Source organism: Triticum dicoccoides, chromosome 7A (genome assembly GCF_002162155.2).
Source record: "Triticum dicoccoides isolate Atlit2015 ecotype Zavitan chromosome 7A, WEW_v2.0, whole genome shotgun sequence".
NCBI lineage: Eukaryota > Viridiplantae > Streptophyta > Magnoliopsida > Poales > Poaceae > Triticum > Triticum dicoccoides.
In genome coordinates, this window is record NC_041392.1 from 458,232,781 (window position 1) to 458,247,212 (window position 14,432).

Here is a 14,432-nt window from a genome sequence, read left to right on the forward strand (position 1 = left end):
GTTAGGGCACGGACGATCGAACTGCTCGGCCTCCTCTTCCACCCCGTCTAGCAGTTCTTCATGTGGTAAATAAAACTTCCTTTTTACGGCCCCTTTGATCCTATAGATTCGTCACTTTCTACCACAAGCAATTTCTGTTCACACCAGTTGGATCTATTTCATACTGCATCTCATAATATGCCTAGTATGTTCACTTATGCTTCACAAAGTAGTTAGATTCCTCACTTGTACTGATTCGTGGATTCGTACAAATCTGGAACCAACTCCTTATCTATGAGTGAATGTCTTCGCACGATGAGGTCAATGTCTTCTAAACTGATTTATCTTCAAAATCTTCTGAGAATGCATATGACCTCTTCCCCTTCCCTCGCACCTTAATGCTGTCACAGGTACATGTCCGTGGGAGAATCCCTTGGTTCTCATAGTCTGCATTCATTTGCAGAATTCTTACAGCATCATATAAATTCTCCCGAAGCCAGTTCCTGTTTGTCCAGCAAGCGAAAGCCTTTGAAGCCTTTGAACGTATTGAAGCCATTCAGTTTAAAGTTCATGGCTGCAGAGAAATCAGCAAGGAAGGGTGGCAAAAAGCGTCGAGGAGAAACATCAAGAGATCTGCCCGATGACCTCTCAAAGTTGTACAAGACAGATCCTGAAGAGGATTACAATCAGCGCAAGACACGAATCCAATGGATTCAACGATATTGGGCAGAACAGTGGTTCAAGTACAGGTTTGTGACAAAGGAATATGCTGAGAAGAATGCCATCAAGCGACCATGGGGAGACATCCTATACAGAAATCTTCAACCCAGGTCCAGAGATGAAGCCATTGAACAAGGCTTCTATCCCTGCATGGTCCGTGGACCACAGCCTGCAGATGCTGACCCATCGTCACTGCTATGGTGTCGTGACGACAATCTGTTCAAGCGCAACTTCCAGTTTGCCCAGAATTCGGCGAAGCAGAACAAGAAGTCATTGGGACTAGACTTCAACCCTGGTCCCTCTGCTCCCCGTGCCGATGGCACCCGTGAAGCTGAACCCAATCTTGTTGGGCCCTTCTACAACCTGGAAGGTCTCATCACTCATATCGTGGTTCAAGGGACAGCCGTGGATGAGCCTGCAGATGACGCTGAATCTGATGAAGCGCCTGCAGCGCCGAAACCAAAGAAACTGAAGCAGCCCAAAGCTTCAAAGCCTGCCTCAGCACCAAAAATCTCACGGGCGAAGCCACTGGCTACTGCACCTCCTGAAGACAGTGTGCAGTCTGAAGATTTGTCACGCATCTCCAAGCCTTCGAAAGTCAAGATGCCTTTGCAACACACTAGCCAAGAACTGACTGTTGCTGCTATTCTGCGCAACGACGCTATTGATCTGTCCAATGATGAAGGTCTTGCAGATGACGCTCTTGAGCAACTAATAAAGAGCAAAGAAGAAGCAGAAATCTTCAATGATCTGCCTCTCTTTGACGTGGCAATCATTCACAACTTCATTGATGAATGGTTTGACATGCCCAACCTCAGCTTTGAAGATCTGCAACTTCTAGTTGGCCTCAGTGTCGCCTTCCATGGCGCCATTGCTTCAGAGCTAGCTCTAGCTCAGCGCATCGTCGAACTGAAGCAAAAGATTGACTTTGAGAAAACTCAGTTCAAGAAGCACATGGCCAAGCTCAGCATGCAAGAGGTGAAAAACTTCAAGACTATGCTGCACGAGCTCAAGGAAGCCTTTCTTAAGAAACGTGCAGAAGCTCAAGGTTCTCGTGAGCGCATGAAGATCCTGGCTGACAAGAGTGTGCAAGCCTACAATGAGGCTGAGAAGCGCAAGGCCCTTGGTCGTCCTGGCATCGACCCCGGGATGGCTGCTAAGCAGAAGAAGAAGCCAGTTGTGGCCGCACCCGACGCACCGAGGCAGGAAGGACATCCCATTGTCTTCCCAACCAGCATGGCTGGCTCGAAGCCAAAGGCCAGGTCAACCGCTTCAGAACTGAAGAAGACGAGGACTGCTGAGGCTGAAGCTAGAAAGAGGAAACATTCTGAAGCCTCTGATGCTGCTCCCTCCAAGAAGAAGCGGAAGACCAAGAAGGAACGGGCTGCTCCCATAGAGCCCTTGGTTATTGAACCTATCTCAATGGTTCGCCCTGCATCTACATACCAAGATCGCCAACTGATTGTCCATGAGCCTGCTTCCACACAGGCTCATACAGCTGAAGACATTCCAGCAGTTGATCCCACCGCTGCTGAAGACATTGGTCACCATGACAATGTTGAAGATGATGTAGTTCTTCCTCAGATCGAGCACCAACAGGTATCATCGCCTGTGCTTACGCACAGCGAACTCATCAGCATTGGTCGTCCTCTGACGCCAATTGCTTAGGATGCATAATGGGCTGATCATCCACAACAACAAGTCACACCACCCCGGCAAGAAGAAGAAGATGACTTTGAGGCCCAGCCAACTCCATCTCCAAAGGCGTCGCCAGCGTTACGCAGGCTTCGCAAAGGACCAAGGTCTCAAGTCTCCACGTCTGAGGCTCAAACTGCTGAAGACATTTTAGCTGCATCAGCTAATGTCACCCAAGAAGAAGAACGTGTCCATACTCCCCCAACTACTGAAGAAGTTGTTCTCGAGGAGAATGTGTCTGTGCCCGACCCTCCATCTCATCAAGTGGAGGTAGAAAATCTTGAGGCTGCCAACGCCAACACGAATGAAGCCACTGACGTTATCATGGCTGAAGCAAATGTGCAGCCTACACCAACCCATGAACCAGAAGTCAGCGAAGCCAATGATGCTACTGCTCCTGTTCCTGTGCCTGCTGTTGGTCCTCAGTTTGACTATCATATTGAGCATAGGTCTCAGGTATAGAAGCCAGTGCCAAGGTTGCCCAGGTTTCCAGGTCCTGCATCAGCACCTGGATCCTTCAATGTCAACGGCTTCAAAGCAGACAACACCTTCTTCAATAGCTCCAAGAACCCCTACTCAAGGGAATGAATATCTTCTGATCGGTTTGGAGCTATCCGCAGCGAAGCTATTACTCCTGCATTCTGTACAATCAAGGTCGCATCTTCCCACATATGCGTCTTGACACCGAAGCAATAGCTGGTCTGCCCTGCTCGGAAGAAGCTCTGGATTGCTTCAAAGAGGTTGGATTGTTGCCTTTCATCACCGACCAAGAGCACTGGAACGAAGAGTTGCTGCTCCAATTTTATGCCACTCTTCACATACGTGGTTACAACAGAGATCCGAAGACTTGGGTCCTTGAGTGGATGACAGGAAATGTTCATCACGAAGCCAAAGCCTTTGATATCATTGAGCTCACTGTTCTGCCCACTCCTGGAGATCTCTATGAACCTGGATGTCAACTTCACAGTGAAGCTATGGAGAGCATCTTTCAGAAGTCTGAACCGAACATGAGTCAGATGCTCAGTATGATGAAGCCTTTGCCACAAGACGCTGCATATCCTAAGGAGTTCTTTGTTGAAGACCTTGAGTATCTGCCAAGGACTATCTATCACATTATAAGGCCCATCAAAGGACATTCTCCACATGCAAAGCTGGAAGGTGCAATGAAGACTTTGGTCTTCTATATTCTTCATGGCAAATGCTTCAATGCACAAGACTTCTTCATCCGCCAACTTGCAGCATTAGGATCTGATCTTTTTGGCTTGAAGTTCTACGCTCCATGGATCATGCGGCTGATCAAACTCCACTCAGCTATCTCATATCAGCCCTCTGCTCACAATCATTGGATCTTCCTACCTGATGTGGATATGTCCGTTGAAGCCATCTATCTAGAGCCTGCCAAGGAGCCTCTTAGTCTTCAGAATGCGGAGCATCAAAGTTTCTCTCAGAACATTGAAGGAGTTGAAGCGGTCACTCGTGTTTATCCTCTGGCAGGTACTACACGTGCACCTCATCGTGCCCTTACTGAAGCCACTGAAAGCACTATTGCCCAACGACCCAAGAAGCGATCTCGTGTTCTCAATGACCGAGAGCTTCTGGTTGCTCTTCATCAGAAATAGGATAGGCATCATGACTGGCTGAAGCGCCAAATGCACAGCCTCTTGGTGGATGTTAACCGCATTCGCAATCTTGCCACCAAGAATGCCTTTGTTGCCTATGAAACCTGTCGGCGTACATGGAAAGGGCTGACGCTTATGTGCTCTAAGGATGATCTTCAAGAGGATGGCTTCTCTGAACGTTTCAAGTTTGACTCCACACCTCCCCGAAGGGCTGTGCTGCGGTGAACTCCCTCTCTTGAAGACTCTGAGTTCTCTTCCTCTACGGCAACTGTGAGTGCCAGAGTGATCGAGGACGAAGACGATGCTACTTCACTTCCCCCTTCTTGAGCACACATCGACACTGCCCCGAGCTCGTCTGCACCGCCTAACAACACCGACGACCTTGCTACTTCACCTACTCCTCATGGGAACGAGTAGGTGCTCTATGTCTTCAAACCTTTTTGGTCCTTACTAACAAAAGAGGGAGAAGCATATGAGCTTGATAGTCTTCAAGCGGGTCCATATGGGCGGTTACTTTATGTTTTGTCTAGTGTTTACAACTCTCGTTTTGATACATTTGGTTCTTTGAGTTGTAACACTTAAACTCGATGGTCGTCTGCTACTTATATGCTATTTTGTGATGCGGTGATAAATTCCGCATGTGCGGCCATAAATTCCGCACTTAGATCATTTTGCAGACGTCCATTTTTCATTATGCATGTCATTATTTTCACATACTTTTCATGCATAATGAATTGTCATCATAAGTTGAAGAGGATCTCCACAAGTACAACCTGCCATGTGCATTTGCATTCCAAAAGCAAATTACTTATATGCACATCTTTAGGGGGAGCCCTTGTGACTTATGAAGACAATTCCTTATCCTTTACAATCTCACATGATATATTCCCCGTTGAAAACTTCAACTAGTTTGTCATCAATCACCAAAAAGGGGGAGATTGTAAGTGCATCTAGTGCCACCCCTAGTTGGTTTTGGAGTATTGACGACAAACCTAGTTGAGGGACTAATGTGTTTGTGAGAATTGCAGGATAACACAGGTAGAAGTCCCTCATTGATTCGGTTTTCCTACCAGAGATGACCCCTAAAAATGTATGAAGACATTGAAGTCAAAGGTGGTATGTGAAGACATTCACATTGAAGACTATGACAAGAGAAGACATCGCATGAAGACTATGGAGCTCGAAGACTTAGATCTTTCGTAGTTCTTTTTCTTCTTTGTTGAGTCATAGGAACCACCGTACTGTTAAGTGGGGTCCAAGAGAACCAGTCAGAATGACTGAAGTGATGCTTAACCAAAATCCTATGTCTTCGAGTGAAGACTATGAGAGCGAATCTTGTCCAGAGTTGGACAAGTCAGCTTTGCTTGTAGCCCAAGTAAAGTTGTCGTGTGTGTTTGAAATCTGACCATTGGAACACGTGTCAGTTCCTTAGTGACCCAGGGTCATTTCGGACAAATTAGGTCGGGTTGCCTAGTGGCTATAAATAGCCCACCCCCTACAACCATAAACGGTTGGCTGCTCAGAGTTAAAGTACGGCTGTTGTCGTTTGAGAGCAACCCACCTCTAAGCCTTTGGGAGAGAATTCCTTGCGAGGATAAAGTCCTAACCACCCAGAGCCAAAGAGTGTTAGGCATCACTTAAGTCGTCCTGTCTGTGTGATCTGAAGACTTATTACACTTGAGGACTGTGAATCCTCCAGCCGGTTAGGCGTCGCGTTCTGAGCATCCAAGAGTCATTGTGGATCGCCGGTGAACGAAGTCTGTGAAGGTTTGGGAGTCTACCTTGAAGACTTACCAGAGTGATTGGGCGAGGTCTGTGTGACCTTAGCTCAAGGGGAATACGGTGAGGACTAAGGGTTCTGAGCTGCGTGTTCAGGACTGAGTGTCCGGGACTGTGTGTCCTCAGGTTTAAATACCTAGCCGCCCTAACCAGACGTACAGTTGTCACAGCAACTGGAACTGGTCCAACAAATCATTGTCTTCAACGAGTCACCGGTTTCATCCTTCCCTTCCTTTTACTTACTGTTGGTCCTCGTGAAGTCATTGCATGATTGCATTATCTTTTGTCTTCACCGAGTGACTGCTTGTTCTGATTGGTTTCACAATATCTTCCTACCTGATCCTTACTGCCTAGCTGCTATTAGTCATTGTGCTTTCACTTCTTTGGTTACTTGACTAAGGTTGCCTAGTGTAGTCTACCTTCCGCTGCGTGGTAATAGGTTTACTTCTATCGTTTGTCTTCGAAACTTACATGTTTTGAAGACTTTCGTAAAAATCGCCTATTCACCCCCCCCCCTCTAGTCGATCACTAGCACTTTCAACACCAAGTAATTATTCTAAGGATACTCAAGCATCTAAGCTTGGGGATGCCCCAGTTGGCATCCCATCTTTCTTCTTCAACAATTATTGGTATACCTCGGTTTTTGTTTTGTTCACATGATTTGTGTCCTTTGTGTTTTTTGTTTTTCCTTTAATAACCATGCTAGTATGAGATAGCCCTTCATTGGTTTATAGAATGGTTCATGTGCTTCACTTATATCTTATAAGTATGGTCTTATAGAATTGCTCTTTGTGCTTCACTTAAATCTTTTGAGTATGGTTTTATAGAATGCTTCATGTGCTTCACTTATATATTTTGAGCTTGGATATTGGTTAGCCTATATTAATTGTAGAATGCTCCATGAACTTCACTTATATCTTTTGGAGTATTAATAATACTATCATCTAAAGTGGATTTAGAAGAACTTTGCTCCCACTATTCCGAATGAGGAAAATTTTGCTTATGTGGAGAGTAGTAAAATTTCTATGCTCGTAGATCATGAAAAGAATGTTTTATGTGATGGTTATATTGTTGAACTTATTCATGATGCTACTGAAAATTATTATTAGGGAGGAATACATGTTTGTAGGAGTTGCAATAATATCAAGTTTCCTCTCTATATGCTTAAAGTTTTGAAGTTATACTTGTTTTTCCTTCCTATGCTAGTTGATTCTTGTTCCTATAAATTATGTGCTCACAAAATCCCTAGGCATAGGAAGTGGGTTAGATTTAAATATGCTAGTCATATTCTTCATGATGCTCTCTTTATGTTTCAATTCTTATCTTTTATGTGAGCATCATTGAAATCATCATGCCTAGCTAAAAGGCATTAAAGAAAAGCGCTTGTTGGGAGACAACCCAATATTCACCCTTACAGTTTTTGTGTGTTTACATGATTAAGCTACTGTAGTAATCATGTTTTACAGCTTTTGTTTCAATAAAGTGCCAAGTAAGACCTTTGGGAAGACTTGGGTGAAAGTTAATGTGATCTTGCTGTAAAAAACAGAAACTTTGCGCTCACAAGATTAGCTGCCATTTTTTACAGAAGAGTGCGATTGAGTTTATTATTTTTTCAGAAGAATAATAGACAAATTCCTCACGTCCATCAATTTATTTCAGAATTTTTGGAGTAGCAGAAGTATGGTTGGTGTTCAGATCATTACAAACTATTCTGTTTCTGACAGATTCTGTTTTCATTGCATAGTTTGCTTGTTTTCTAGTTTATATGGCTTATATTTCTCAATATAAATTGTAGAAATGATATGGTACAGTAGGAATTGTGTGAGAACAATTATGAGCCTTGTCTTTGACGGTACCAAAGTGAATGGTTTACTCTTTATCATACTAACCTATCTCACGAAGTTCCGTTAAATTTTGTGTGATTTAAGTTTTCAAGCTTTGGGTGAGATATCGATATGAGGAGAATAAGGAGTGGAAAGACCCTAAGCTTGGGGATGCCCAAGGCACCCAAGGTAATATTCAAGGAAGACTCAAGCGCCTAAGCCTGGGGATGCCCTGGAAGGCATCCACTCTTTCGTCTTCAAAACTATCGGTACACCTTACTCGGAGCTATATTTTTACTCGTCACATGATATGTGTTTTGCTTGGAGCGTATTTTAAATTTTACTTGTTGTTTGAATAAAATCATTGGATCTGAAATCTTGAATGAAAAAGAAACCTCCCATGGCTATTTAATTATTTGACTACTCAGTATTCTTCACTTGTATCTTTTTGGAGTAGTTTGACATTTACTCACGTGCTTCACATATATCCTACGAGTAAATGGTTGAATGAATTGAATATCATAAATCTGAATTTATATATGTTTCATATGCTCACAACATGGGGAGTAATGACTTCACACATAATAAGTATAGGTAGTAAACTTATTGGAAGTTAGCAAACGCAGAATTGGTCACTTGAAAAATTCATGAAAGAATATTGAAGGAAGAGAGATTTCACATATAAATATACTATCTGGGAAATCTTTTGCAATTGTGAGCACTCATTAAAATATGACATGCTAAAAGGTTGATGTTGGACAAGGAAGACAACTTAATGGGTTATGTTTTCCTATATCCGAAACGTTATATTGTCTTGGATCATCCAACATGTTGACCTTGCCTTTCCCTCTCATGCTAGCCAAATTATTTGCACCAAGTAGAGATACTACTTGTGCTTCCAAATATCCTTAAACCCAGTTTTGCCATGAGAGTCCACCATATCTACCTATGGATTGAGTAAGATCCTTCAAGTAAGTTGTCATTGTTGCAAGCAATAAAAATTGCTCTCTAAATATGTATGATTTATTAGTGTGGAGAAAATAAGGTTTATACGATCTTGTGACGTGGAAGAAATAAAAGCGACGGACTACATAATAAAGGTCCATATCACTAGTGGCAATATAAAGTGACATTCTTTTGCATTAAGATTTTGTGCATCCAACCATAAAAACGCATGACAACCTCTGCTTCCCTCTGCGAAGGGCCTATCTTTTACTTTTATCTTCTACCATTAGACAAGAGTCATGGTGGTCATCACCTTTCCTTTTTACACTTTTTCCTTTGGCAAGCACTTTGTGTTGGATCGATCCGGATATATATATCCACTTGGATGTAGGTTCTCATAAATTATTATTTTTGACATTACCCTTGAGGTAAAAGGTTGGGAGGCGAAACAATAAGCCCCTATCTTTCTCTGTGTCCGATTAAAACTTTGAACCCATAAATATCACATGAGTGTTAGCAATTGTGAAAGATTAAATGATAGTTGAGTCTGTGGAGTTTGCTGAATCAAAGCTCTTACATAGACCCTTCTCGAAAATAAGATGAATTGCAATTGTTTGATGACTAAGAGCACGGTTTGTTAGTTTTCAAGAAAGTTTATGATCTATACTTTAACATGTGAATAACTTGTTACTTGATCATGAGAAGTTTCATGAGTTGAGCTACTATTATCATATATAATGATGCTAGAAAAAGTGATTGGAACTATCATTGATGAAACTTGTGCACTTGCTAGCATTCACACTTCATAAATTATTTCTTTATCATTTACCTACTCAAGAACGAGCAGGAATTAAGCTTGGGGATTCTGATACGTCTCCAACGCATCTATAATTTATGAAGTATTCCTGCTATTACATTATCCATCTTAGATGTTTTATATGCATTTATATGCTATTTTATATGATTTTTGGGACTAACCTATTAACCTAGAGCCCAGTGCCAGTTTCTGTTTTCCCCTTGTTTTTGAGTATTGCAGAAAAGAAATACCAAACGGAGTCCAATTGACGTGCCAATTTTTGATGATTTTTATGGGCCAAAAGAAGCCCCCGGAGTAAAAGAGTTGGGCCAGAAGAGTCCCGAGCCGTCCACGAGGGTGGGGGCGCGCCCAGCCCCCTAAATGTGGGCCCCTATCTCGTGGACGACTCGGAGACCCCCCCCCCTGACGTGAAACCGACGCCAAAGATTCCTATAAATACAGAAACCCCAGAAAATAATCTAGATCGGAAGTTCCGCCGCGGCAAGCCTCTGTAGCCATGAGAAATCAATCTAGGCTCTCTCTGGCACCCTGCCGGAGGAGGCCATCATCACCGGAGGCTATGGAGGAGGATTCCGGAGGGGCCATCATCACCATGAAGGCCAAGGACCAGAGGGAGAACCTCTCCCCATCCAGGGGGAGGCCATGGAGGAGGAAGCATAAGGGGAGAACCTCTCCTCCTCTCTCTCGGTGGCACCGGAGTGCCATCGGGAGGGGAATCATCGCCGCGGTGATCGTCTTCATCAACATCACCATCATAATCACCATCCTCATCTCTTTTACGCGGTCCACTCTCCCGCACCCAGCTGTAATACCTACTTGAACATGGTTCTTTATGCCACATATTATGATCCAATGATGTGTTGCCATCCTATGATGTTTTGAGTAGATATCCTTTGTCTTTGGGTTGATTGATGATCTATATTAGTATGAGTTGTATTTTTTATTTTGGTACTGTCCTATTGTGCCCTCCGTGTCGCGCAAGCGTGAGGGATTCCTGCTGTAGGGTGTTGCAATACGTTCATGATTCGCTTATAGTGGGTTGCTTGAGTGACAGAAGCATAAACCCGAGTAAGGGGGTTGTTGTGTATGGGATAAAGGGGACTTGATGCTTTAATGTAATGGTTGGGTTTTACCTTAATGATCTTTAGTAGTTGCGGATGCTTGCTAGAGTTCCAATCATAAGTGCATATGATCCAAGAAGAGAAAGTATGTTAGCTTATGCCTCTCCCTCATATGAAATTGCAATGATGACTATCGGTCTTGTTAACAATTGCCTAGGACAATTCCGCACACCGATCCATCATTATTCCACACTCGCTATTTATAATATTTAGTAATATATTCTAACTTTATGATAACAGCACCTACTTTCATATTTTAGTTCTCCGATATCATGCAAAGTTATCCTCTACATACCCACAACGTAGTTTTATTTCTCGTTTCTAGTTGGAAGCAAACGTTCGGTGTACGTAGAGTCGTATCAGTGGTAGATAGGACTTGAGAGAATATTGATCTTACCTTTAGCTCCTTGTGGGTTCGACACTCCATACTTATCACTTCCACCATTGGTAATTGCTACGATGATTCCCTGCACTTGGGGATTATCAATGACTTAAACGGCAATGCCACAAATAAGTTGCACTATCATTATTAAACTTATATTTTTTGGCTTCAATACTATGAACATGTGTATCACTACTATCAAGATTTAGTAAAAATAGACCACTCATCAAGTGTGCATGACCATAAAAGATATTATTCATATAAATAGAACAACCATTATTCTCTGATTTAAATGAATAACCGTCTCACATCAAACAAGATCCAGATATAATGTTCATGCTCAACACTGGCACCAAATAACAATTATTCAGGTCTAAAACTAATCCCGAAGGTAGATGTAGAGGTAGTGTGTCGACGGCGATCACATCGACTTTGGAACCATTTCCCACACGCACTGTCACCTCGTCCTTAGCCAATCTTCGCTTAATCGGTAGCCCCTGTTTCGAGTTGCAAATATTAGCAACAGAACCAGTATCAAACACCCAGGCGCTACTGCGAGCATTAGTAAGGTACACATCAATAACATGCATATCAAATATAACTTTCACTTTGCCATCCTTCTTTTCCGCCAAATACTTGGGGCAGTTCCGCTTCCAGTGACCAGTCCCTTTGTAGTAGAAGCACTCAGTCTCAGGCTTAGGTCCGGACTTGGGTTTCTTCACTTGAGCAGCAACTTGTTTGCCGTTCTTCTTGAAGTTGACCATTTTTCTTGAAACTAGTGGTCTTGTTGACCATCAACACTTGATGCTCCTTCTTGATTTCTACCTCCGCAGCCTTTAGCATTGCGAAGAGCTCGGGAATTGTCTTATCCATCTCTTGCATATTATAGTTCATCACAAAGCTTTTGTAGCTTGGTGGCAGTGATCGAAGAACTCTGTCAATGACACTATCAACTGGAAGATTAACTCCGAGCTGAGTCAAGTGATTGTGGTACCCAGAAATTCTGAGTATATGATCACTGACAGAACTATTCTCCTCCATTTTGCAGCTATAGAACTTACTGGAGACTTCATATCTCTCAATCTTGGCATTTGCTTGAAATGTTAACTTCAACTCCTGGAACATCTCATATGCTCCATGACGTTCAAAACTTCGTTGAAGTCCCGGTTCTAAGCCATAAAGCATGACACACTGAACTATCGAGTAGTCATCAGCTTTGCTCTGCCAGGTGTTCATAACATCTGGCGTTGCTCCTATAGCGGGTTTGGCACCTAGCGGTGCTTCCACGACGTAATTCTTCTGTGCAGCAATGAGGATAATCCTCAAGTTATGGACGCAGTCCATGTAATTGCTACCATCTTTCAACTTAGCTTTCTCTAGGAACGCATTAAAATTCAACGGAACAACAGAAGGGTCATTTATCTACGACAACATAGACATGCCAAATACTAGCAGGTACTAAGTTTATGATAAATTAAAGTTCAATTAATCATATTACTTAAGAACTCCCACTTAGATAGACATCCCTTTAATCATCTAAGTGATCACGTGATCCATATCAACTAAACCTTGTCCGATCATCACATGGGATGGAGTACTTTTCAATGGTGAACATCACTATGTTGATCATATCTACTATATGATTCACGCTCGACCTTTTGGTCTCAATGTTCCGAGGCCATATCTGCATATGCTAGGCTCGTCAAGTTTAACCCGAGTATTCTGCTTGTGCAAAACTGGTTGCACCCGATGTATGTGAACGTAGAGCTTATCACACACGATCATCATGTGGTGTCTCGGCACGACGAACTGTAGCAACGGTGCATACTTAGGGAGAACACTTATACCTTGAAATTTAGTGAGAGATCATCTTATAATGCTACCGTCGATCTAAGCAAAATAAGATGCATAAATGATAAACATCACATGCAATCAATATAAGTGATATGATATGGTCATCGTCATCTTGTGCCTGTGATCACGTCTTGACCATATCATCTTATTGCCGATAATTGTGTTACAAAACATGATCATCTCATACAACAATTTATATAATCACGTCTTGACCATATCATATCACAATATGTCCTGCAAAAACAAGTTAGACGTCCTCTACTTTGTTGTTGCAAGTTTTACGTGGCTGCTACGGGCTTAGCAAGAATCGTTCTTACCTACGCATCAAAAACCACAACGTGGTATAGTGATTGATTTTTGATCTTCAGAAAGAACCCTTTTCAATGAATCTGATTCAACTAAAGTTGGAGAAATAGACACCCACTAACCACGTGTGTGCGAAGCACGTCGGTTGAACCAGTCTCGTGTAAGCGTACGCGTAATGTTGGTCTGAGCTGCTTCATCCAACAATACCGCCGAATCAAGAATCAACTAGTGACGTCAAGCAATATGTATATACACACGCCCACAACTCCTTTGTGTTCTACTCGTGCATATAACATCTACGCATAGACCTGACTCGGATGCCACTGTTGGGGAACACAGTAATTTCAAATTTTTCCTACGCACACGCAAGATCCATCTAGGTGATGCATAGCAACGAGCGGGAGAGTGTGTCCACATACCCTCGTAGACCGGAAGCGGAAGCGTTAAGTAACGCGGTTGATGTAGTCGAACGTCTTCGCGATCCAACCTATCAAGTAGCGAACGCACGGCACCTCCGCGATCTGCACACTTTCAGCTCGGTGACGTCCCTCGTACTCTTGATCCAGCTGAGGCCGAGGGAGAGTTTCTCAGCATGACGGCATGGTGACGGTGATGAAGTTACCGACGCAACGCTTCGCCTAAGCACTACAACGATATGACCGAGGTGGAAATCTGTGGAGGGGGGCACCGCACACGGTTAAGATCAACTTTGATATGTTCTAGGGTGCCCCCCTCCCCACGTCTATAAAGGAGGGAGGGGGAGGCCGACCGGCCCTCATAGGCACGCCAAGGGGGGAGGAATCCTCCTCCTAGTAGGAGTAGGACCACCCCCTTTCCTAGTCCTACTAGGAGAAGAAGGAAGGAGGGGGGAAGAGAAGGAGGGGGCGCCGCCCCTCCCTCTAGTACAATTCGGACTAGGCCCATGGGGGGCGCGCAGCTAGACCTTGGAAGCCCCTCTCTCTCTCCCCTAGGCCCAATAAGGCCCATTACTTCTTCGATGGTTCTGATAACCCTTCCGGCACTTTGATATATATCCGGTGGCCCCCGGAACTCATCCGGTGTCCGAATATAGTCATCCAATATATCAATATTCCGTGATCACATCCGGGACTCCGAACAACCTTCGGTACATCAAAACACATAAACTCATAATACCAATCATCATTGAACGTTTAAGCGTGCGGACCCTACGGGTTCGAGAACTATGTAGACATGACCGAGACTCATCTCTAGTAAATAACCAATAGCGAAACCTCGATGCTCATATTGGCTCCCACATATTCTACGAATATCTTTATCGGTCAAACCGCATAACAACATATGTTGTTTCCTTTGTCATCGGTATGTTACTTGCCCGAGATTCGATCATCGGTATCATCATACCTAGTTCAA